The sequence below is a fragment of the Gymnoscopelus braueri genome (assembly GCF_963280865.1).
Source record: "Gymnoscopelus braueri genome assembly, chromosome: 4".
Classification (NCBI taxonomy): Eukaryota; Metazoa; Chordata; class Actinopteri; order Myctophiformes; family Myctophidae; genus Gymnoscopelus; species Gymnoscopelus braueri.
The window spans coordinates 17,058,778-17,083,843 of NC_137605.1; the positions used below are offsets into that span (position 1 = coordinate 17,058,778).

The 25,066-nt window shown below is 41.8% G+C and overlaps 1 protein-coding gene across 4 annotated transcripts in view; it reads left to right on the forward strand.

Annotated features, from left to right (window-relative positions):
- The first annotated feature begins 1,214 nt into the window (after window positions 1-1,214).
- Window positions 1,215-25,066, forward strand: part of osbpl3b (oxysterol binding protein-like 3b) — a 96,260-nt gene continuing 72,408 nt past the window's right edge. For all 4 annotated transcript variants that reach the window (XM_080427384.1, XM_080427386.1, XM_080427387.1 and 1 more), the window contains exon 1: window positions 1,215-1,383. The gene's annotated coding sequence lies outside the window, so the exon portion shown is untranslated. The remainder of the gene's footprint in view (window positions 1,384-25,066) is intronic.

Sequence of the window (25,066 nt, forward strand, 5' to 3'; positions counted from 1 at the left end):
CTACTTAAGTACATTATTTGGTATTTGTACTTTACTTTTTCAATACTTTAACTTCTACTCCACTATATCTCAGAGGCAAATATTGTACTTTTACTCCACTACAATTATTTGAAAACTTTAGTTATGTTGTAAAACATACATGAACCACTTCAGCTATGGCTATTTGAAAATAGCCGATCTACAAACTCACAAAAGCATGCATTGTGAGCTTGTAGATCTGCTATTTTCAAAGGATTTTTACACATTTTGAAACATGTGAAATGGAATATTGTGCATAATGAGTACGTTGTTACTTTTACTTAGTACATTTTAATACCGGACTTTCACTTGTATTAACAGAGTATTTCTACATGGTGGTATTGATACTTTTACTTACGTAAAACATGTGAGTACTTTTTCCACCACTGGTTATAGGTATATGAGATGGGGGTCCTTGACAAGAAAATGATTTTGATTGACAGTCTTGGTTTAACGAGACGCAGTCACACGTCACGGAAAAGATGCTGTCAATGGTACAAGTCCCGCCTTTCAACGGAGCTGATTCTGCACTCTGATTGGAGACTCTTGCTGTCAATAACGCATCGCCACCTCCCCTCGTATACTGCCAAGCTACAAGCTCACTGCGCGTAGTGGACGCGACCCGCTGTGAGCTTGCAGATCGGCTATTTTCACCGTGCGACACCGCCGTACGCGAATTATATTGATCCGGCTGTGGAGCGAGAGCAGTTGATAAACGGATGCTTTCAACCGCTAGACAGGGTTGCCAAGTCCGCTTATTATACGCCACTTTGGGCTTCTTTTTCTGTAAAGTTGCTTGTAAATATTGATAATTGCGGGTTGCGGTTTTTTGGGCTTGTTTCTATTGTGTAGTTTCTTATTTTGGGCTTGCTGTGTAATGTTGTTTAACCATTAACCATTTTCATGTCATTGGACCCCCAAATTAATATGTATTTGTCTGCAGACCAAATTTTATGCCAGGGACCACATGATTTGTGACCACACATTTTCTTCAAGAGGTTTTTTGAAAATAGGCTATTTTCAAATAGCCGATGTATAAAGGTCTCATCTCATGTAGCCGAGTCGCTTCTTTTGGGCTTGTTTTCCTAGAACGTGGCTGCTTATTTCTCTCTCACACACTGGCAACACTGATGCTTTCAACCGCTAGAGTTGCGTTCGTGAAACTGAGGCATGAATGTCCGTCATTCACCGTCAGAGATCACAGGGTGTACGGCTCATCTCTCTCTCTCATTTATATGTGTTTTTGGCCACATAAACTATAGTTCATAGTTTCTACAAAAGCCGGCTGTTTTCTAAGAGAATACAGAGCCTAAGCATCTATAGACCGCTTTCAACACTTGGGAATTCACATCTGAAAGTGTCAAGGTGAGTGCGCTATTTATCAGTAACAAGTCTCACATTACTTTAATAAGCTTCCAGACAGTTATGTATCAGGCCAGTCTTTGTATTTAATTGGGATACATGAACATGCACCTTTCTGCAGGCCATTCAGTCTGAAATGAATAACTGACTCGTGAAATCTAATTTAAAAAGTTTTATGCTTAATGATCTTATCAAGGGAATTCTGTTGTTTTCAGTTTCTTGTTTTCAATTCCTTCACCCTTGATAAAAGTAATCAAAAATAACAATATAAATTGATGTAGGCTATAGCCTAGTAATGGATGGATTAATCGTCTACTTCAAGGTTAAGCCAACAGTGAACAGTAGTAGCCAGACACTATACCTGGAGGAGCTGAAAGTCACACAGGTCTCACAAGCAGTTGTCCTGGACTGCAGTGGTTCTCAAAGTGTGGTTCAGGGGGGGGTCCAGGTTGAAAGATTTAGAAAAATCTTGAAACATTTGTGATACTTTTGAAAAAGTTTAACAACACAAATCTTCTCTTATGGGGGTCCCATGGCACAAATCATTTCCAGGGCCAAATAAGCAATATCATCTTGGGGTCCTTGTTTGAGAGACACTGCTATTACTCCTGCAACATGCATATGGCATATTGAATAGAGCCATCCCAGACTCGCCTTCTTTTTGATTAGAAAAGATAAAGAGGACATATCTATAGTAGGCTACATCAATAATTCACAATTTCTCATTTTCTAAATGCAGCAATGAATCAGCTACTTAGAGAAAGCTACTGTAAAATGGTGAATAATGTGCTTGGAATAGGAATGGGTGGCCTATTAAGTCATGCTCCATAAGGGTGTGCACACGTGTGTGTGTGTGTGTGTGTGTGTGTGTGTGTGTGTGTGTGTGTGTGTGTGTGTGTGTGTGTGTGCGTGTGCGTGTGTGTGTAATTGAATAGGCCTATCTAGAGTAGTGAGGAGGAGTGGAGAATCACTCTCATATTCCATCAGAATTTGAGCTGGGATTTGGTTCTCAAAGTGTGGGCATCCAGTGTGCTTCCCAACACGAGTAGGTTGATTTTGCAAGCATTTGTCATTGACAATTTAAAATAGACTCTCTACTGTTTGGTCTCAGTGCATTCTCTTCACTTCTCCTCCTGATAGATACACTGTCCAGTGTACTACCGTATGCCAAATTCAGCCTGAGGGGAAGTGGGACTCTGCTCTAAGTACATTTAAATGTAATGTTGGCTTGTCCCACAAAAAACTCTCTGTTATATATTGACAATCTTCTTTATGTAATTATGTAGACTTACAGTAAGTCTTTTAACTACCTGATATCTGAACTCCTTTGGGTAGAGGGAGACCGTTTTAAATGCTGTTGTTGTCCTGTGTGTGCTGGAACATGCATGGGCCTTGAAAGAGGACTATTCAGATGTTTTCCTCTCTTTTTTGGGGGTGGGGTAGGGGGCTTCATCTGAAGTGTTTGCCTCAAAGTGAATGCCAGCTCTGTTGACTGAGGTATGTGGCACTGTTGTAAATGCTCTGCATTTTGTGACATCCTTGCCAAGTGAATAGAGAATTCACTGTTGAGGCTTAAGGATGTGCCTCATTCAATTCAAATGTGTTTCTCCCTTTTCCTATTAACATCTATAGTAGCTTTTTACACAGGCAACTCACTCTAAATAGCAGCAGATAGGGAGTATATCGTATATCGCATATTTTTATATATTTTTGTAAATTAATGCCCTACTTCATCATACAAGAGTGTGGCTCAAAAGTAGTGAAAATAGCCGATCTACGAGCTTGTAGATCGGCTATTTTCACGGTTTTGGACATACAAGGTTTCCACCGGACAGTGGCGATATGTACATCAATAATATTTATACTGTAGCACCTTTCATCTGCATTTCACTCTGGGTATTGGTACTGTAAATATAGTCACTGCACAACCGGCCCCTCCAGTACACACACACACACACACACACACACACACACACACACACACACACACACACACACACACACACACACACACACACACACACACACACACACACACACACACACACACACACACACACACACACGTCTACTGTGAAGGGCAGTCAGGAATTGGCAGAATTCCTGGAACGCCAATGCGAAGCAGAAAAACAGTTTCCTCTGTTTTTCCACAAGGGAACATACTAAACTCACGCTGCGGGGGCACCTAGTGGCAGCCAGTCTTTCTGCTGTTCTATGATATCACTTCTACACCGCAAAGGGATAAATATATATAACTGTGGGGTGCCTGGTGGCTCAGCCAGTTAGTGCACAGACCATATGGTCCTTGTGTGAGTGTGAGGACCCGGGTTAGAATCCGACTCCATGTCTTTTCTCGTATGTCTCTCCTCTCACTCTGCCCTTGGATTCCTGTCTCTCTACACTGAGCTCTCTGAAATAAAGGATAACTTAAAAGACCACAACCACTGAAGCACTTACAGACAGACAGACAGATAGATGGACCTTTATTGATCCTGCAAAGGAAATTCTGTTGTCATGGCAGCACCGCAGTATGAAAAACACAGGACAGAAACAGATAGGAGTAAAGAGATACAACTAAGTTTCAAGAATAACAAAAGTTTCAAGAATAACAAAATAATAATAATAAGAGGGAGTAAACGGGTTATACAGTACAGGGATTATAAATAAGGCACCAAAAACCAAAGGAGATTTAGGGTCTTGCCTGGCCCTCTGCAATTGGACCGTCTAGGATTTGCATGGTGACTGTGGCTATTAACAGATACATAAAGGTGTTATTTATCCCCTTAGGCAAATTTGTCCTCTGCATTTGACGTATTTAGGAGCAGTGAGCAGCCAGTGCAGCGCTGTGCTCGGGGACCAACTCCAGTTGTAACGGCACTATGCCAGCACCTTGGTCAAGGGCACTGGCCGGAGTCTGTATGTATGTACCTAAAATATACATGTCTTTTGGTGTGGGGAGAACATGCAAACTCCACAGAGAAAGGCCGGTGCTAACCACTGCGCCACCCACCATGCCACCCTAAGTGTACGTGAAAAATGTATCCCCAGTATATAGGCTAGTATGGTTAAATATGTACAGTCAATGACAGCACGCTCCATTTCTTCCCCGCCGTGGTTCGCCCTTGGCTTCCAATGTATCTCTATCTGTGAATAGATGTGCAGAGTCATGTAATCCATGCCGTGACGTAGTGCTCATCTATAATGTGTTAAAGCTGGAGGCAGCGTGTGTGCAGGTTGTCAGGACTCCTACTCCTGCATCATGGCTGCCAAGGACTTCTTTCTCCTGCAACTTGCTGCCATGCATGTATCTTCTTACATTGCACAGGTCCAGTAAATTGATATAATTAGTTGCTGTTGGCTGGTAGATGAAATCAGAGAATGGCTTACAACCTGTGCATTTGATTGATTGATAGGGCTTTCACGATTACAAATTTAAGTTGACGATTAATTGTCCCTCAAATAATTGCGATTAACAATTTAATTGTGTGTTTGGCGTTAAACATTGGAACATATGAATAAAAACATAATTTCTGTTTGCCTTTTAGGCTTCGTAATCAAAAATTGCACACCTGGGGTAGATATGACAAATAACTGAAATATACAAAGAAATTACTGACATATTATTTAATAATTTTCAAAATAGTAGAAATAGTTGATCTACAAGCTCACAACGCGTCACAAAGTGAAATGATGTAATAATTGTGACAGGCCTATTGATTGATTGATTGATGTCTTTATTGATCATGAAATAAAATTATATGTCACATACATACATCTGTAACAAACATCTGACCCACCATAATCAACAGGATAACGCAAAAAAAGCTAACAGCTTGTTTCCATTGCGGTCCTTAAGTATGAGGTGTGTATGATGATGGAATGGAACACTTCAAAGCATGGCAGAATGTGGACAGACATTCAGTCATAATTCAAAACTCTTCAAATTTTGAATTTACCCAAGAAGGCTGTCCAATCTTTTATCATTCAGCCATTCCGTCTTGTGTGACGGCTACAGACTGGCTTTGTGCTTCTTCTGTCATGTGATGTGCTGTTGGGTGCATGAGACCATTCTGAACAGTTTAGCCATGTAATGGGGGCTTGTGGGGCTTGTACAATTCATCTTGATTTTATGTTTCATAATTACGTAATCATTAAACTTGCAAAAGCAATGAATTCAAACATCTAATTTGGTCAGCTGTTGCACCTTTCCTTCGTCTCCTCACCATTACAGCCCTACCATCAAATTCCCCAAGTTGTTTAGTAAGAAGGTCAGTGTGAGTTGTGTTGCTGCCTGAGACAGAGCTTTTTGTGAATGTGTTGTAGGCCTAGGGCCATATACTTCCTAATAGCCAAAAATAGCTGTTCAAGCTCACAACGTGTGGCATTGTGACGATGCCCACAGGTATGCCTGCGGCAATGAGGTTAAATGAATTTGATTTAAATTGTTAAATTCTGATATTATCAGACGTGAGTATAAAACATATCAGACAGACTGTCTGATTTACTCAAAAGGAAATGTAGGTATTTAATTCAGCTTGACCAGAAGCAAGGATACAACATATTCCCACCAGCAAAAAAAAAGAATGACCAGAGGGGATGATATCAAAAGCAGAGGCATGGTCCCCCCCCCCCCCCCCCCCCAACAAATCAAACCATAGATAGATGGGTGTAAAGACAGAGGCTTTGTGAATGTAGTGCAGGTAGATGATATAAAAGGTTTTGTGAATGTAGTGAGGGTACCGTAGATGGAGTCAGCGGGTACAGCAGCGCCTCACGCATGCTAGCAGGTGTTGACTCTAGCTGCGAGGGCGCTACATGCATAATACATGTGGCTTCAAAATGTAAACAGATAAAAGAGGCTTCATGCATACATCAGCGCTCATTACGAAGCCATGGACATGGAAACCTCTGCTCTGAGTACGTTTTGGTGCCTAATGCAAAATACAATTGCAATATGTAATGAACTTTTGTGTACACCACAGTAGTGCTCTGCTCATGATAGAGTAAAAGCCAGGTTAATACCGTTCATTTAATTTTCAATTTGAAATGATGAGTGAATGCAGGTGTTACAGTGCCAATGATTATGTACCGTACATTTGAAATCTAAAGGCCTGATTATACTTGACACATCTGCAAGCGGACGCGTGCGTAATTCTGTCTGCAGACGTGCATGCATTCCACGCATGCATCCCGCAGATAATGCCACTTCTGCTTTCACACTTATATCAGTTAACAGAGATTTCTCTGAAGAATTGAAGAATTTACTGTAACTCATAGCTTTCAACGATGAGTTACGGTATAAAGATGCTCACACAACTTCTCTTTAAACAGAGTGTTAACATTTATGTTCTAATCTAGCGCATTGGTGGGCAGCATTTTTTGGTGGCCATACTGACTTCGATAAATTGATTGAAGGGCCACACATTGTACAATTGAATTGAAACTTGAAACACATGGTGCTGAATGATGTTAAAACTGCACGAATTTCGTAGACATGCCAGATTACTTTAGAATAAGGTCCTTGCTTTCACAACAAGAAATTTCAGTTACAAAATGTTGATCTTTCTCTTTCTTCACTCTGGTGTACTCTGTACGAGATTACAATGAAAAGATTACATAAAACAATCCACGTCAATGCCGTATCATCTTATCTGATATGCACCACTCCATAGGTCACTGATAAAACACATCGCATTCACATTGCATTCATTATATATGGACTCATGGCAAACTGTTTCACTGTTACAAAACATTTTTGTACATACAGATGGAGGAATGCAGGTATGCACTCATATGGCAATTAATTACTATGAATTGGAGTTAAATTAATTTGTCTCAAAACCATTAACATAAGGCATATGACTTGGAGGGCCGGATTGAGATGGTCAAAGGGCCGGGTCCGGCCCCAGGGTCGCATGTTGCCCATGTGTGTTCTAGCGTATGCACAATCACCGTACTTGTACGTGCAGGCGGTCATAAGCTGGTGCTGAAATTGACATCATAGTGTACAAGTATAATTTGTGCTTAACCCTTGGCTTGAACCCTAGCGTCCCTATTCTGGGCATGTCATAATAGACAAACATTAGCCAAACACTGCAGATCTTGGCTCACATGTAGCATTGCGATGCGTCGTGAGCTTGTAGATTTTCGGCAAAGAGATTTTGGTGTAGAGGGATCAAAAAGGGTCCAAGGCATAGCCCCTGGGGGACCCCGGTCAACAATAGGGGTGTTAGAAAAAAATAGTTTCATTTAAGAATCGCGATTCTTATTATTAACGATTCAAAATTGATTCACAATTTCCAAAAATAGATTTTTTAAATCTTTATTATTGTTTTGGCACATTTTTTGGGGGGGATTCTTTTTCTTTTAGAGTTTTTACTCTATGGTGTTTGTGATATGAAATGTAAGCTTACCATAATCACAGTAAACATTATCATGTCTTCAGTCATATTCAAGGGCTTTTTTTTTTTTAACTAACTGCAGTCACTTTCAGTTCAGCACACCTGAGGTGTGTGTGTCACTGTCCAGCTGAAGCTCGTTGCCACTCGTTAATGTTTCTTGTCAAACCAATTATGTTGTGTTTCTGCATCAAATAGAACTTTTTACACAACCTTCTCTGGTATTATATAATTTTTTCTTTGAGCTGTTGGAAATAACTAGGCTACACTTGGTTGTTATAAAGTCCAGATGAAAACAATCGAATCGTGACCCCAAGAATCGGAATCGAATCGTGAGATAGCAGAAGATTCACAGGCCCATAGGGTTTAAGTGGTTAATTGTTGTCCTGTCAGCATGACTGGCCTGAGACCAGCTACCATCAGGTAGTGGTACTGTAGTCTACCATCTGCCTTTCTCTCCATGTCGGACTGAAAGGTTATCTCCATTCTTATCAGCCTCCATCCAGGGGGTGCGGGGAGGAGAGGAGTTGGGTGGGGGTTGCAGTCTGAGTGGCTGATTTGTCCCTCAACAGTCTGCCAAGCCTTTTAAGAAATGACTTACAGAATGACATTTTAGACAAAGCTCAGCCACTCCTGCCAGAGACTTTAAGCAGGAAGAACAATACATTCACTTACAGTCTCAGTACTCCCTGGGACTGGGTCACCCCCACCTCCCACTACTGTATATTGGTTTTAGGGCTGAATTATTCAACAGCCTTCCCATTTACAAGCATGGTATTTCTCATGTGCTTTAATAATGTAGGACACTATTAAAAGAATATTGACGTCAGCCCATGTTAATTGCTTATTAGCGTGACTATTTATTAACGTTCATGTGACCACAATACTTATGTTATAAGTGTGGACTGCATTATGCCAAGAGCTTCTGAGAAAAGTTCAGTATAATACAATAGATGGTGTTGACCACATGAACTGCAGCATGCATCTCTATTACGGGGTGATAATTTGGTGAAACATGCCAATCTACGAGCTCAAAACGCTCCTGGCTCCTGGCTATTTTCGGCAAAGAAATTTGATGTTCAGGGAAAAAAGGAGCAGACCTAGTATAGGACCTTGGGGGACCCTGGTCAACTAAGTATTAGGCTGCCCTAGCCTTCCTGCTTTCGTGTCTAGAGGGGCGGGTTTAACATCTTCGGAGAGAGAATACGTGTGATCTCATTGGTTCACCGATCTGTCCGTCAACCCCCCGCCCCGTCAACACAACATTTGGAGCGACGCCCACTGCGCTCTGGTTGGTTGGGGAAAATAAACACTTCCTATACACGAATCCACGGAGCGCTGCCCTGCGCGCAGCCATTGCTGCGGTGTCAACGCTCTGCGGACGCGACACCGCAGCAATGGCCGCCTACAGGCACCTACAGGCAGCTACAGGCAGCGCGTCTGTGGATTCGTGTATACCCGGAACACCGACTCGCTAGTCCAGGCTTTTATTTTTGAGCAAAACTAAAAAATAAAAGCCTGGAGATCGAGGCTAACTAAGTATATAGGGTTTAAGTGGTTAAGGAATAACTAGTAATGTTTAATGGAAATTATGAATTTAATGTAATGTAATATTTTGGCTTGATAAATTACATATTATTTTTCACATGAGCTGTACAGTACAGGCACAGTGACAGCATATATATGAGCATATAAACTGTTAGCTACAGAACTACTGTGTAGAGCGCACCAGCAAAACACTCTCTCTGGAGTACTGTAAATCTTTTCTATCTCGTTAAAAGCATCCATCTTCCATTCCCATGTCTCTTGTCAAGTATTCAAAAAAACATTAAAAGGGCAGCTTCTCGGCTTAGACTTTTCCCCCTATCGAACTCAGTCCAAGAGTCTCCCTGTTGGAAAATAATTTAAGTGGATTCGTTCAGTGAAGTCAAACGCAACACACAAGGGCTTCTTCATTCTTCTTAGACTTGTCTCTTTTATAGTGAAATCTTGGCTCTGGGGAACAGTACAGTCCAAAATTAGTAATTAGATTGCATAAAATAGCTTTCCAAAGAGCTGAAAATAAAATGGTTGGCTTCAAAGCTCAGTGGGTCAGATGTGATAGCACCACAATCTGAAAATGAAACAACTTGCTCCAAATGGAACACTTTCAAAGCATGGCAGAATGTGGACAGACATTCAGTCATAATTCAAAACTCTTCAAATTTGAATTTACCCAAGGCTGTCCAATCTTTTATCATTCAGCCATTCAGTCTGTTAGACTGGCTTTGTGCTTCTTCTGTCAAACCGCATCTTCCTTGGTAGAAAAATACAGCCTCTATCTACAGTATATCTCCTTGTGTCCCTAGTTTCCCACGCACATATGTCTTGGTCACTTGTTTTGCGTATATTTGTTTCTTAGATTTGTTTTCAAAGTTCATTGTTTACCTGGCATCCTAGTTTCTTTGAGGCACTACATTGTTCCCTTTGCACTCTACATTATGTGACTATTTTACCTTGTTTGTTGACTAGGGTTCATGCTTACTTAGCTTATTCCGATCTCAGACTTGTAAATTGTGTGATATATACATGTGATATATATATATATATATATATACACACACACACACGCACGCACACATACACACACACACACACACACACACACACACACACACACACACACACACACACACACACACACACACACACACACACACACACACACACACACACACACACACACACACACACACACACACACATAATATATGTGGCTGATTTGATTGAGAATAAAGCTAAGCCGACATTCTGCAATATTGCAGGAACTCTGCTCCCTCTGACTGCTTTATCTCTGACTGTGCATAGATGGAGCAGTAATGGGAGATGATTCCACTTCTAAATATATCCTCACTGGAAGCGCTTTGAGAGTGCTGGCAGAACAGACGTGGTCTGTTGGTCTTCCGTCTTTTACTGTGTGAAATGTTAAATCTTTTAACAGTGCTTTCATTGATGGGAAAGGGAAAGGGCACAGTGTTGGCCTGAGGCAGGATAGCGGTTCACACACTCGTCGTGCCACGGTCCGGGTGTTGAAGGGATCCCGTAATCTCTGACCCCCCACCCCTCCGCCCCGTCTTGAGTTGGCAGCACGGGAACAGTACCATTTACCTGCAATTTGGAAGACAAAGACTGAGTGAATTAGGCCATCATGCTCGTCACTCCAAAACGTCAGGGTCTAAAAACGGCGCCTACAGTAATAATAGACTTCATGTGGCCAGTTCGTGACATCAGTCATCTATGACATATCTATGACATACTGTATGGGAAAGGTTTAAGCCCGTTCCAATCGACTTAATAATTATAAGTTACATATTTTTCAAAATATGTAAAATATGGGTGGTGCTGGTCAGTCCAACGGTTTGCGAGATCAGGCCCGGACAAACACCGACACATAGACAGACCCCATGTTGTAGACGGCTTGTCCCCTACAGAGCCACGTTGTAAAAAGCATGGCAGGTTTTGGAGGCACGTTTTCACTTTCGTCGCTGCGGCATCAACCGACATGCTTTGTTCCCGTTCCTTTTGTCACGAGGGTGTAAGTTAACCACTTTCAACGTTGTGTCCCTATTTTGGGCCTGTCACCATAGAGTCAAAACATAGACTACGCTATTCGTTATACGACCAAGTACATACATAGTGGTTAGGCTCTGACTGTCCTAATAAGCTGGTGTTGAGCAATGAGAGACAGAAAGAGAGAGAGAGAGAGAGAGAGAGAGAGAGAGAGAGAGAGAGAGAGAGAGAGAGAGAGAGAGAGGGCGGGGTGATGGGGAGGGACAGAGGGGTGCACTGTGGAGGATGTGGTTCATTAACCGGATGCGGTGGTGGTGGTGGTGGAGGGGGGGCGTTTGTGAAAAGTGACACATTGCCTGTCATGCACACACAAGGCCTACATCATGCAATGACAGCCCCCAATGTCACCCCACGCATGACCTTCGTGTCCCCTCCCTCTTTATTTATTTCCTCTCTATCACACCATCTCTCCCTAAACCTCTTTTCACTAAGACTGTGACCGTGACTTTCTTTCTAATGCCATTGCCCAAAGGCTTTCTGAGGCAAAATGTCATATTCCAGTCATAGCCTTGGGGGGCAAGTCATGCGTCAGTCATTATTGGTTTTGGTTCAACATTTCATATCTCTAATATCCATGTTACAAAACTGCACTGCTTTATGAATTGCCGCCTCTTACTGAAGTTACTGTACAAGTAACACAGGGGGAATGAAGAACCTTTGCGCAACGTCAGGAAGTTGACAAGCAGAGACGGACGGTCGTGACTCATGTTGTGAGAGTTTCATTTCAAAACAGCTACTGTAGGCCGATGCCCGTTGGGAACACATGCCCCATGTGCTTATGCAATACCTCATACTCATACCCCATTGTACCCGTTGTCAGATACTCGTTGTACCAGTTGTCAGAGTGCAGTACCCGATAGTAATTGGAGGCCAGTCTATGACATCAGTAAATAAATGCATTTACTTTAGTTGCCCTTCTAATTTGAAACTTGGTTCCATCTACGGTACATCATCATATCCACTTAGACACCTGCAATATCCTTACTTTGTTGTCCCACCAATCTTTAAAGAGGTTGGACGGGCCCGGGCCGCTGGTGTAGCAGTCCAGGCACCTAGGCTCAATGTAGCCTGACAATGTGTCGCAGGTTCGAGTCCCGAATCGATCCGGACAGCTTTTGCTGTGTGTCACTCCCCATCTCTCTCCCCATTTCCTGTCAACCTACTATACTATCAATAAGGCATAAAAAGCCCCCCCCAAAAAATAGGTTGGACGAAGGTCATTCTGCTACAAAGCTCCATTTGATTGCAATAATCTTCCTCTATCTCTTTGATCCATTATCATCCTTCTGTCACTTCAGGACCTCCCTATTGTTACATTTTGATCCAACTTGTTTATGCCTCTAAATTGACTGTACTTGTAGGGATATATATATACACTTATGTATTTGTACTTCACTCTTCTTTCTCTTCTGTTGTTTAAAGGTATCATGACATTCATTTTCACTTTTTTTATTTTCAATGTTTTATTTGGGGTTTTATGACCTCAATTACACCCCAAAAAAATGAACTTAGAACATTCAGTGGATTTTCTGTGGTCTGGGGTTTTCTGAATAATTAGGCTGAAAAGTAATCTGAGCGTGGCCCTTCGACAGTGAGGTCACAGTCGATTAATCCCGCCCACTCTCCTCCTCGCCCCTCCCCTCCCCTATCCTTTCCTTTGGGGGGGGGCGGAGCAGAGGCGATGATTGACAGGCAAAATCCCTCACCAGCGACACCCGCAGGCAAAGATTTCTTTTTTCATTGCAGTTGAAAAGGCTTTAGAAATGTGAGAGAAAAACACCTGCCATGGATCACTGGAATGGAATTTTCACTTAAAACTTTTTGTACACTTTTGAAGGACCAGGACAAAGACTTTGAATGTGGTGTAAAAGTGAACGTCATTAAACCTTTAACAGCTGATGGGTGTTGGTGGGGTGGGTTGGAGAGGGTGAGCAAGCTATCTCTGTGAATGACTGTATCTGTATACTTGTATTATATGTATCTATGTTGTTCATGTTTTTATGGGACCTCCTCGGAAATCTGATGCTGCATCTCAAGGGGATATCCCTTCAATTAAATCTGTGAAATCTGTGAAATATTGATGACGTCCTGGATCCATATCTGGAGATTTGTGGATGTATAGATATTTTTGAAATCCGCTGATCCAACCGACTTCACACTGGGCACGGCTTCCCCTCGGGTCCTCAGCGGCACACACGCAGAGAGTTTGAAGCTGATCGGTCGGATGTTTCTCGAGATATCCGGAGGACACGCGGACACGCACACACAGATTCTGCACATCTATAGATGGATGTTTCTCGGAATAAAGTTTCGCAATAAAATTATAATCTGAATCATTTTCTTAGATTTACATCAATCAAAAATACAGGCTCACAAGGCTTACATTGGATTAATGAAGGTTTCACAAGGCTTACATAAGATTATGATCTGAATCCATACCGTATGGTTTACATCAATCAAAAATACACAATGCGTCTACTTTTGAAATAGGCTTTAAGTGCTCAATTATCTGTCATGAAAAGAAGTTAGCATCCCTGGTTAGTACGATTCAAGTACAGGAGCTACTGGTGAGGACTTTTCAACACTTTTATCCTCTCAGTGTGAGCCTGATTCTTGGAGTGACTCCCGCCAGCCTTGGCAACACCTCAGCATGATGCCTTAAGCTGGTTGTGACAGACTGCTCTCCCATCTGTGTGTGTGTGTGTGTGTGTGTGTGTGTGTGTGTGTGTGTGTGTGTGTGTGTGTGTGTGTGTGTGTGTGTGTGTGTGTGTGTGTGTGTGTGTGTGTGTGTGTGTGTGCGCATTTAGCCGGGCAATTGGGCAAAGACAATATTTCACAACCAGATGTGGTTTGAGGCCCAAAAGTGGGTCATCATGAGGTGTTTTTACAGAATAGTGATGGACAAACAACAGCTCCCGTAAGGCCCGATTGTGTGATATATTGTTATGAATCAATCAGTCTAGGGCAGCGATTTTCAACCAGTGCGTTAATATTTAAGATTTCCTTTGGAATTGTTTGAAATATACTGGTGGTGGTCCGGAGCTAAAAAAAGGTTGAGAACAACTGGTCTAGGCAAGGGAACCTAGTACTCTTCAAATCCACCCCCACAGTCTTCTAGATATGTCTAGAGATGTACTACTCATGAAAAATGAAACGCATGGCACAGAGGGGGCTTTGATGTGGTTAGCTTGAAGGTTTTGTCTTCCTTTCTGTCCATTCCCAAGGCTGAATCATTGATGGGGGCCCCTGTCGTGCACTGCTGGGCTCTGAATATTGACTGCACAGTAAGGTAGATTCTGCTCTTAAGTAGCATGCATCCTCACTGGCTCATGCACTGCGTCTGCACTGCTCTGATTCCTGAGATGCTGATACCTTGGAGAGGAAGATCATGTGTTTGCTCTACTTCCAGGTAGACCGGGTCTGGTTTGTGTCAGAGCCTGGGGGGTTGGTGCGTAAGGTCAGGGGACAGGGGACGTGATTAATTACTGCGCCCGAGGATCCAGACAGCCTTTTCCCTCCTGGGGGCCAGAGTGTGGGTGGGGGAGAGAGAGAGAGAGAGACAGTGACAGAGGAAGAGAGAGTGTGAGAGAGATAGAGACGTTTCTCTGCCTCTCTATGTAGAACGAGCTCACCTCTACTAAAGGTGCTGTTTAGTTGGTTAGTTAGTTTATTTGGATCCACTTCACCAGTATCAATAAATGACCATAATCAGACTGTTTCATATAGTTAAAGGTGATCCAAAAGGATTAGGCTGAAGCTAAAAGCTTATAGGTGCCTATCCTACCTTATGTTTGGCCAAAATATTTGCAATGAACGAAAAGTCGACAGTAACCAAGCCAAACATACAAAATAAATGACAGATTTAAATACATAAAACAAAAACAAAATAATCAATAAGCGTATCCAAGAGTTTCGTTTTTATGCATCCGCCGAAGGCTAGCCTTGGACAGACAGACACAAACACAGATAGAGACAATCTTCCTGACAGCTCAGTGCCATAAAAACATGAGCTGGAATGAAGACATTTACATGCAAATAAAAACAGCTCACCGAAAAGAAACAGCTGGTGTTGTCACGGTCTTCTCATGTCAGAAAGTGCTGTCCCGTTTCACATATTTATTACATTTTGAGCTCTTGCACCCTTTTTTTTTTATATTCCCAGACGGCCTCTCTACTCATTCAGCTATGGCCGCATAGCTGAATGAGTAGAGAGGCCGTCTGGGAATCAGAAGATCCCCAGTTTGCCCCCCGGCCCTAGTCTATGTGTTTAAGTGTCCCTGAGCAAGACACTTAAGCCCTAAATGCCTCCTGGGTGCTGTATTAATAGCACTCCCTGCTGCTAATAGTTTGGATGTTCAGAAGACCACTTTCACTTACAGTATGTGATTGTGCAAATGTACCGTGTCAAAAATACCCCCTTTCCCTTGCATTCATATTTGCACTGACATGCAGGTGATGTCAATCAAAGGTGTTCAGTGCTCAGGGCATGGCCATGGACTGCTTGTACGTTCTTAAATAACACTGACAAAATCACATCTGTTTACAAATATTGCAATTTTGTGAAATCATGGGCTAATTAGACTGGCTTTACCTATTGCTTGTAACTAAATCCCTCTTGATTCTTGATTCTGGTAATATACAGTAGATTCTCCTCCCCTGATTACATTTTCTGCCCACAAGGTGAAAGGGAATTTGTAAAAAAACACTGGACAGAAGGTATGACGAATATTAGTGAAAATAACCGATCTACAATTCACAATGCGTCGCACCACGAGTTGTGAGCTTGTAGATCTGCTATTTTCGTTATTATTTAATGTTTTGAAATTGTTTGAAATGTTTAGCAAAAGAAAAGTTTGGGAACCCATGCCCTGTACGTGCCCAAAATAGGGACTGAAAGTGGTTCAATCAAATCTCCATGCATCGTTCCGAGTTCTTCAAGAGGAATTGGTTGTAAGTGTGTTCACCTTTTATATTGAGATGGATAGTAGGAGAGGCACAAATGGAAGGCTCTCTGGCAGGATCTGATCCTGGGCCAGCACTTCACTTCTAAAAGCTTTACAATGGGGCTTCCATCATTGTCCAGACATCACTCTTTGTAGCCCTTTCGCCTTCCTAGATTCATATTGATTGACCGCTCAGACATCTCGTTATGTCTCCAGCAAGCTGCACTCAGTGATTCTTCTGACCTCAACCCTTTTGCACCGGAAATGGGACAGGAAAATTGATACATTAACATTTTATGTTACAGGTATCCCAGGTTAATGTACCGCCAAGCATCAATAACTATGAGCCATTTAAAGTCTACATGTGAAAGACCAGACAGACTTTAAAAAGATTGATGACATTACTATTCTACTATTTGTAATATTATTTTATTATGGCTAGCGTATTGCAGTTTGCAATTTGCTAACTATTTAGCAGACAGTCTTATCCAGAGCATCTTACAAAGTGCATGATCAGGGTAAATGACATGAACCCTATAGTCAACAATCGACACGGTAAATGATCTCATGAGTAGAGTGCTAAGAAATCAATTTAGGGCTACAAAGTAACTAGGATACCATGTAAACATCAAACCTACAGTAATCTGTCTAAACAGGCTAATCTAAATAACAGCATTTGTGGACCAGCACACAGTTTGTCTATCACAAGGGCTTGGAGTGCAAAGGGCGTAAGTGGTATTTTCTGAACTTTACAGGAGAGCTTTTCATCGATTGTAATTATTTTTTTATTAAAGATAACAAAGAAATAACATTTTAAAATACATTCCTTGTAGCCTAATCTGTATAAAAGTATAGATTGCTTAAATATTTAGTTTTTAATTAAATAATGAAAATAAATGAAAAGCTCTCCTGTACAATTTTGAAAATATCACTTACTGTATGCCCTTTGTGCGCCAAGCCCATCATGTGAACAAGTAACCAACATATTATGGTTCATTTGTTGAATTGTCAATATATTTAGTCTTAGTTTTAGTCATCGTCGCTTAGTTTTTATTTAGTTTTCGTCAGTGAATAAAACATTTTTTTCCTCATAGTTTTAATCGACGAAATTAACACTGAGCTGCATTGCATAACTCGCATCTATCAAAAATAGGCAAGGCAACAATAAGTGATACAAGGGGAGAGGGTGGCTAGGGGGGTGAGGTAGAGAAGGTGAGTTTTCAGACTGAAGTGAATGCTTGGAGTTGAGTGATGTCCAGGCGGTGTTGTGGGGAAGGGAACTGTTGTACTGTTGGTTATGTGAAAGAATGTCAATATAGATTATCATTTATTTTCGCATGGCACAAATAGGTTATAACCTAATATTGGTCGGGCTGCCGGTATGGGCGTAGATTGTGTTTGCAATTGGTCACTTATTGGGACAGAATTTCCATATCAGTGCATCCCTACTTAGCGATAACGTTTTCGCGATATTTTCAGCTACTTTGTAAACTAATTTCTCTGCCTGATGGCCTGTTAGCAGAGGCTAATGCTCCAGTACCATTCTTATACTGCCTCTTGGTCTGCTTGTAGACGCTGTAATGCTCCAGTGCCATTCTCATAATGTGATCACAGGGACTAAGTGGTCTTATTCCAGTAATGCTCAAACGGAATAAGATGAGATTACTGCTATTGAAGTGGAGGCCATTAGATACAACAAATGAGATGTCCAATGTGTGTCCTATAGTTGGGCATTAAACCAACAGCGTAACTATGTTAGACACATTTGCAAATGATTCTACCTGCTCTCTAGGGAGAGGAGACAGAATTAAACCTCCTTTTCGTGTCTCCTCCAGGCAATACAGCTAGTTGAGGGATAGGATAACCATTACCAGTGTGGTGTTTAGTGTACATAGTTAATGGATGGATGGATGGATGGATGGATGGCACAGAGTATATTGTATACTGATGAATGGTTTGAAGTGGACATGATGCAGAACAGACAGGTCATCAGCTCTTATAGCTGCCTCATGTGAGAGGTTATGTGAGTTCATCTCTGTTGCCAAGCAAGCGACGGAAGTGGAGATTCTTCTGTCAACATGTAAGACCCAAGGCTTTGTTCACAGAGTCATGCTATCAGTGAATTCGTGACGGAGACCATGTAGATACGGTAGTTACCACAACACGGCCTATTTAACACAGTGGTTGTGTAGACTGTTCTTTCCGCAGTATATCACACTTGCCATTGATTGCTCTACAGCGTCAACACTTGGCCAGGGGCAATTGTGCCTTAAATTGATATTGATTTTTTATTTTAACGCCGTGGCTCTGTACAGTAAGAGGAGAGATGTTTATAAGAGGGTTGGTCTGTCTCTGTGTGTGTGTGTGTGTGATTGTCCAGAGCTAATCACCCAAACCACTCAGCATCAAATTGATTGTGCCAGTAGGCCGCAGAACAAGTACCTCCGCTATTTATTTTCACACGTTTTATATTTTTGTGAATATTTAACCAAAAATGTATAATGGAAGTCAGTGGGGATCGGATTGGGCCGAAACCTTTCCCAAATAAAAGGATTGGACCAGTGGTTCTCAAAGTGAGGTCCGGGGACCCCCAGGGGCAATTGAAGGGGTTTTCAAGGGGGTTAGTTTATATAGCATCATGATCAGTTTATCCACTATAACCCTCTATACATACAATGGCTATTCAGAAACAGACATCTCCATATGGGCACAAAAGGGACACAGACAGATGGTTAGAATAGGTACTCTGACAAAGCCCTCAACACTATGACTATAGACATATTGGTCGGGTCGGTATGAGGGCCGCAAAGCAAAGATAGAAAAATCTTGAAAGATTTGGAGAATGTTTTAATCTTTTTGAAACATTTTAACAGCACAAATCTTGTATGGGGGCACAAAATATTTTCAGATGGGGGTCCGTGGTCAAATATATATATTTTTAATTATTATTATTTTTTAAATAATTTTTGTCCCGCGATTTTTGTAACCCTTTTTTTTCACCCGGTGCCAATTTCCTAAGTGATCCTGGGCGCTACACCTGCCCTACACCAGCGCTACACCAGTCCCCCACAGCCTAGGGAGGCCAGGGCCGAGCTCATGCTTCTTTCAATGCATGAGAGCCAACTGTCCTTCTTGTCACCTGACAGGGGGGAGTTTCCCTGGTTGGACGTAGCGCGTGGAAGGAACACGTTATTCCAACCAGTTCCCTTCCCCTCCATCAGGCGCCCCGGCTGTCATGGGGGAGGCGGTATAGCGACCAGGATTACTACATGTTTTTGTGAGGGTATTAACTACCCTAGGAGACACGGGGAGAACATGCAAACTCCACACAGAGTAGGCCCTTTCACCAACCCCACCTAGGGTATGGGCACTGATGACGCGGAGGAGAAGACACGCCCCCAGCGCCCACAGCGTCCCCGGCGGGAATCGAACCCAGGACCTTCTAGCTGTGAGGCGACAGCGCTACCGACTGTGCCACCGTGCCCCTTATTTATTATTTCGGGGGTTCTTGACGTGAAAAAGAAGCACTGTCATAGATGACTAACAACTGGCTACATCGAGTGCGAGATCCATATGGCAGTCGCACTGTTATTAGACCATGTGCGCGTACGCTCTGGTCACATGTGTTAAGAAAGAGGGTTTCTTTCTTTATTGATTATTTTCAAGACAATGTTTTATTAAAGCCATTCACTGCTTCATCGAGGTAGGTTACTGAAAATGCAGGAAGATAACAAGACAGCTGACGCATTTCCCGTGATCAAACCCAGGATGTCGCAGTTCTGTGTGGGTCAGCACTTTAACACGTTGAAGCTCCAGGATGTACAGAAATCTACCCTTTTTGGGGGGAAGGGAAGAGGGAAGCACTCCATTTCCTAATGTATTTATCCTTTCTGTAGGAAAAGCTGAAAGGGAGTTAGCATAAGGGAAGCTACAGGAGAGAACTCCTGGTGGGGTTCTGTACTCGACAGGTCAACGGGCGCACATTCAGTTCTAGACACAGGGTTCTAAACCACTACACTGTCTGTTTGGACATTCCACAGCCTCATTTATGTGGGAAAACCTCGATATAGCTTTGCACTTTCAATTTGGACATGTCATTACAGTATAGGTAAAAAGATAATAATAGGGAAAATAGCTGTTCTACAAGGTTACAACGTGTCGCAACGCAACACATCGTTAATGACACTATTGATTAATGACACATGTTATTAAGTTGATGAAGCTTAGCCTGAATTAGGCCTTCATTTGAAACTCGTTCAACGGTGAACTTTATTGCTTACTTTCTATTCCTATTTTTCTACTTTCTATTCCTAAGTCGCCGCTGCTTTCGTTGTTATTAATGGAAGTTTTCATAAGCGTGGGAATTAGGATAAACACTGTGAGCAGCTGCATTCGATGGTTTGAATCTGAGAGTTATATACAAATGTCACCGCTGAGCCCAGTGACTTTTACACATCATCTATCAAAGCCATAACACTCTGAATTCTTCTGGTGTCTTTTAGTTTGCCTTTTCACCTCTCTATAGGGCTGCTGCAGGCAAGTACTCTGCTTGTTCTTGCGTTCTCTCTCTCTCCCATTTTCTCTCTCTGGTCTCATTACAGAGATGTGAAATTGAGTTTCACTTTGAGCAGCGCTCTACTTACCACAAAGGTCACGTTGTTGAGTATCTCGACACTTTCAGGCCCATGATCTTTATCCTGCTGGGAGTTGGTGCGAGTTTTATTACTCTACTCTGTTCCCTTTGTATTTGTGCCTTTATTATGAGTCAGGTAGATGGAGAACAGAAGTGAGATAAGAGGTTGTAAGTGTAAAAGGAGGACACCGCCGGGACTCAACTTGTCATACTTTGCATCTATTTTGATAGATGCTCTTTGGTTACGTGTTCACACAATATGTTCTGCCTAGAGGAAAGAAGATCATTGAAGCAGTTTTTCCCCCCGTTATAGATTATGGTGATGTACTGTAATTCATATGCTGCAGCTTAATCTTTAAAACCCCTAGATTTATTTTACCACTCAGACCTTAGATTTATCACAGGTGATAGTTATAGCAGACTATAGTACTCTACCGACTTTATTCTTTCTAGATAAACTTTTTTCTTGCGCGCTATTTCTCCCACAGTTTATTTTTCCCAATTTTTTGCCATATGTCAAATTCACCGGCTTCACCGGGACCAGACTGCTTGTACTTTGCTAAGAGATTGGTTGCATAGTTTAATTGATATTGATTTATTAGTGCATTAAATGTCCCCATCCATTTTAATGGGAAAATGAAAAAAATCAAATTCAAGTATTCTTTTCTCGGAAACCATAAGGGCTACAGTTACAAGACTTGGAGGGGAGGTTAATAGTTTATTGCCAAATTATATAAAAAAGAATCACATCAGTCAGCCACATGGTGGCGCTATAACAGCCCACTTTACCTTTTGGCCTATAACTCTTGAACCGTAGGTCGTAGAATAAATCCTTTCCCCTGGATTCCTTGGGTCATGACGCAACTCCCCATATATGCCACGCCCATTTCCGTCTGGATAGATTTTCCGCCATTTTGAATTTTCTTCAAAACACACTTTTAGCTCCTCCTCCCATATATTTTGTCGGTACACATGATCTCTGGACCCATGCGATAAACATCTCCAAGCGGAATTTTGATAGTCATTACCGTTCGTCCGTAAATGGCTTCCAAAGTTAGCGGAAGGGGCCCGTTTTACAAAAAAGGCCACAAATCACGAACAAAATGTTCAATTAATCCCAAATTTGAATCACATGTCAAGGGTGGTTTACTCAACAAATCCCCAAAAGCATTTCCACTTTGATCCATAGGGGGCGCCACAAATGCTAAAAATGTAGCCGTTTGATGCAAAAACCTTATGTTGGGGGGATCAATCCTCTCAAAATGAAACGCGAGTTTGCATGTTCTCCCCGTGTCTCCTAGGGTAGGTACCCTCACAAAAAACATCCAGTAATCCTGGTCACTATACTGCCTCCCCCTGGCCAGCCAGGGCGCCTGATGGAGGGGAAGGGAACTGGTTGGAATAACGTGTTCCTTCCACGCGCTACGTCCAACCAGGGAAACTCTCCCCTGTCAGGTGATAAGAAGGTCAGACGGCTCTCATGCATTGAAGGAGGCATGAGCTCGGCCCTGGCCTCCCTAGGTTGGCAGAGGGAAGGTAGTGCCCAGGATTACACGCTTAGGCATTGGCACTAGGGTGAAAAAATAGGGGTTACAAAATCGTGGGATAAAAAAAAAAAAATGGAAAAAAAAATGAAACGCAAGTGATCTCAGGAGTTACGTGACAATGTAATTGGCGCAGCCTCCGACGGTATTCCTCGAGTCCCGGTGGCAGCGACCTGCGACTCACGTCGGCGCAACCACACTCTGCAATTGCCCTGAATTGCGACGCGTCTAGTTTACTCTGCTCCCCATTGCCTGCTATTTGATAAGGTTTGACAACCTTATTATCATACCTTATTTTCTCTTATAGGCGTAATATATATAGTCTTCATATATAAGGCCCGTAGTGGGAAACAACCACCTTAGATTTCAACAATGTTTACTTTACCTGTTCAAACGACTAGCTGGTTCTCACACTCCCCCATATATGTTCTGAGTTCGGAAAGTCAGTCTTTCATTTTAATCCTCCTATAATTTGACAAAGCTCTGTGAGGGTGGTGTGAGGGTGGTGAGCCCAAATCTCTTCTGCCCGGTTCTCCTCAGTGGCTGGAGCAATTGATCTGAATTTGCACACAGCCATTCACCATTATTACCATGTGCACGGAACAGCGAAGCCCGTTTTTCACTTTCCCCAAATGTCAGCTGTTTATTAGCGCTTTTGTGTTCGCTAACTCCCGGGTCGCGAAATCATGTGCGCATATCCCCCCACGGGTATGGTCTAGTGCTCTTAATTCTTGGAATGACCTCCAGCTGAATTTCTCTGAAATTTCACTTTCTTTTGCACAGTTCAAATCTATGATCACTAGTACTACACAACATGTACAGTAACTGCTTTGTTTGATTTCATTGGTTTTGTTTCATCCATTAGTTTTTTCTTGTCATCATTGTCACTTGTCTGTTTTTATTGTGATACTCATGTTTGTTTGCTTTTTTACTCATATTTTATGTGAATTTTAGGTTTGTTCTTTTATTTATCGTGATGCTTTGGTTTGAATTGAATTTATAAATAGATAAACTTTTTTTTATTTTTTTTTATTAAGACACAATAGGTCCATATAGACATACTGTATATTGTTTGCTTCTCTACAAATGCCACAGTATGTTATTTATTTAGCATGTTTAGACAGATGCTAGGTTTAATGTTTACCTCTTATCCTAGTTTACTTTGTAGCAATGAATTGATTTTTTTTGCACTCTATTTAATTGACCATTTACCCTGTCGTTTATTCACTAGGGTAAACTACTCCAATCATGCAATTTGTAAGTCCTTCTGGATAAGTTGTCGTCTGCTAAATGCTTACTGTAAACAGGACATTTTAAACCGTAACTGTAGGGCCAACTGGAGGCACATGTGGGCCTTGGAGGTGGAGTGCTTAACCACTTGCTTGCAGATGCAATTTTTGGCAAAGATCTTTAGTGTAGAGGGAAAAAAGGAGTACAGGGGCATCATTTGGGGTCACAGGGGATGGCAATTGCCACCCCCTAGTGTTCGCATTGAACCTTTAAATCTTTCATCTCAATCCACATCCGGCCCTCTACATGCGCGGTGACACAAGTCCAACCATATACATATATTATAGGCAACATTTTCAAAATTGTTATTATATTTTTAATTATAAAAAAAATAAAAAAAAGAAGCAAAAACAGCTGATCTACAAAGTGTCTAGCTATTTTTGAAACTGGACTTAAGTGGTTGCTTTTTTTTTGCGACCCGCAGTCTAGTATCAGCCCCTGGGGAACTCTGGTCATATAGGGTTTAAAATTGAAACCGAAAGGCTAGAAGCTGAATTTAACCATTGAAACTTTAAATGCTTAAAGCCTTAAAGCTTCTAGCCTTTCGCTCTCCCTACATCACAGCACCACCATCGACTGCATTTCAGCCATGTCATTTCCATAACCACGTACATTGCGCTGAGGGGATTCAGATTTATACGATGAATTGAGGGTGTTTACCTTCCCCTGAATGCAGATAATAATGACTAAAATGATGTATTTGCTGCCTGTGTGATAACAAAGCTATCTCTTGGACAATGTTCGTGCTGGTTTTCTCTCTCAGTATCAACTTTACTGTCACATCATTAGTTAGGTGGTGCTTTTTCCATAAGCACCTTTATTCTGTTTCTTTTCAGAAAACTACACGAAGAAAAAGGTGGTGGGGAAGCAGGGAGAAAATAATCACAGACAAACACTCAAGACACCCTCTGAGCTGTTTGCAATTACATGCAATTGCTGCTTAGTGGAAAGGGCAACATTCAACCAAATAAGAGCCTCTTGAACACTGTTCTCTAATTCAGATTAAGATAATTGCCTCATTTCACCGCCCTCTCCAGTTTATCCAAAGACTTATCCAACTAATTATCCAAAACAAAATGTTGTGCATTTCACATGAAATAAATCCCCATTAGCTGTACTCGTCCTGGGGTCCACACTTGACATGAAAAACATGACAGAAAGAAGGAAAATACATTTACAGACATTAAAGTGAAGAAAACGATATATTAAAAAAATTATAATAAACCTGTTCAGGTGAACTGTCTAAAAAGTATTTACAGACAAGCTGTT